Below are 2172 nucleotides of genomic sequence, written 5' to 3' on the forward strand. Positions count from 1 at the left end.
CGGAGCAAATGTTCTTCCATGTCGCGGCGAATCACATGAGCCCCGCCGACCTCGACCTTCTCGCTCAAGCTTTCCGAAGATACACCTACACGGTGTTCGACCGATTTCCAATCACGCAGTTGGTCTCTATGGAGTTCTTCTCCATCATTGAAATCCCCGTCACTCCTTCCGCTTCTACCGGCCGCCTTCACTATTTGATTCCTCGGGTGGCCAATGAATATTTTTTCGGGGGCAACGAAGATATCGACTTCGTCCAGTTCAACAGACGGCCTAGGCCGGCGTCCACAGCGGCGATGGTGGAGCTCTAGATGGTAACTACCATGGGAGAAGAAAGCTCGTGTTCCATCTGCTTCGACGATTTCGAGGTGATGACTCGGGCTCTGGCAATGCCTTGCGGCCATTTGTTTCACGAGGGGTGTCTGAAGGAGTGGCTTCGACTGAGAAATTCTTGCCCCCTCTGCAGATTCTCACTTCCCACCGCAGAGTAGCGACTGGATCGATCTACTACAACATAACTGAGAAAATTAAAGAGATTCATCCATTCCTTTTGTTTAATGACGATCGATATCATTTGTAATTACATTACTATTCTTTTGTTACTAGCTTAGTCTATTTGATGGATGAGAACATCAATTTGATGAATATTGATGTTATTTCATGATGATCAATTGAGAAATCCTTAATTACAATTTGATTACTCTCTAAACAGAATGATCCTGTCCGAAAGCTGAATCAACGGACGCTGGGCACGTGACGCTCTCCAACGGCTGACGTAGATCTCCTGACTGTCCGCACGGACCTCCGGTGACCCTGCACAGAAGTCGGGCCGAGAAGGGGTTCCCGGCGACGACCCTCCGACGCTCAAGTCAGGCAAGCAAGCAATGAAAGAGTGGCTTCCAAATATTAGAACGCGTACCTCCGACGAAGGATGAGGGCCTTTATATAGGGCAGCGGAGAAGCGAGTGTACACATACCGAGGTGTACACGTGTCCATGGCCCATACCCCAATAAGGGCTTGTCAGTGAGCTTACCTGACCCATACTGCTACAGTCCAAGCATGTCCTCGATGGGACAGCGGAACCCCCTGTTATAAGATTTGGAGTATGGCCTACATGTGGAACATACCCGCTGTCAGAAAAAGATGTCCCTTGTCCTTTTCCCCTTTGCTCCCGATCTGGTGTCCGGCTGGACGTATACGGTGGTTTACTTAGGGAGATTCTCAATCACGTGCTTTGTGGAGACTATTAGCAGTATGCTACCTTATGGCTTTGGCTGAGCGTGCAGTCCGCTCGGCCCTGCGATCTTGTCCACTGAGCGTCGGAACCCTGACTTTCGACAGGGCGCCTTTAACCATCAACCAGACACCGGCCGGCCGGCCGGCCGGTCGGACCCACCCTTCTCCGGCCGGACACCTGCCACTTTGACTTCCACGTGGCGTTGACTCCACCGGATGGGGGGTCCCCTGTTCTTATAACCGGATCACTTGCCTCCCCTTCAAGTCTAGTCGAAGGAGGCGATTTGTCCGACTGACTGGACTGCGAATTTAGCCGGGCGGCTCCTCCGTGCTAGTATCCTCCGATCGGCCTGCCGCAGAGATGGCCTTAAAAGTGAATCAACAATGGCATTCACCGGATCCCCTTGTGTTCTGCGCCAATCTTCGACATTAAGGCTGAGCATGCGTTCATTAAATGCTTCGAATGGTCGAATGCCACGTGGCGTACTGCCATCATCGTACAGCGGCGGTGGCATGGTGCTTTGATGTGATCGAAGCGATTCAAAATGGACGGCACGATGCATGCTTTGATTCCCGTGACCTGGATCCAACGGTGGAGGCCGCCCGGCCTCCACCCTATAAATCCTTCGTTTCCTTCTCTCTCGCATTTGCCTCCGCGATTTCGACCCCTGCCCCCATCGCTTTGGAGCTCCGGCGATCCCGTTTCTGCTCTCCGACGCTCTCTGGCGCCTTTTCCTTGATCCCTTTCCTCGCTGTAAGGCTTTATATCTTTTCTTCCTCATTTCCGGTGTTTCCTCCGCATTTCTTTCCCCAGTTCCAATCCTTGAAACCTCTTTTCATTTGCTGCTGTTTTTCTCCTACCTTTTTGATTCCTTCCGATCGACCCATGGCTAGCTCTTCCCATTTCGAAGAACAGTCCCTCGGCCCTTGGTATACCA

Source organism: Zingiber officinale, chromosome 11A (genome assembly GCF_018446385.1).
Source record: "Zingiber officinale cultivar Zhangliang chromosome 11A, Zo_v1.1, whole genome shotgun sequence".
Classification (NCBI taxonomy): Eukaryota; Viridiplantae; Streptophyta; class Magnoliopsida; order Zingiberales; family Zingiberaceae; genus Zingiber; species Zingiber officinale.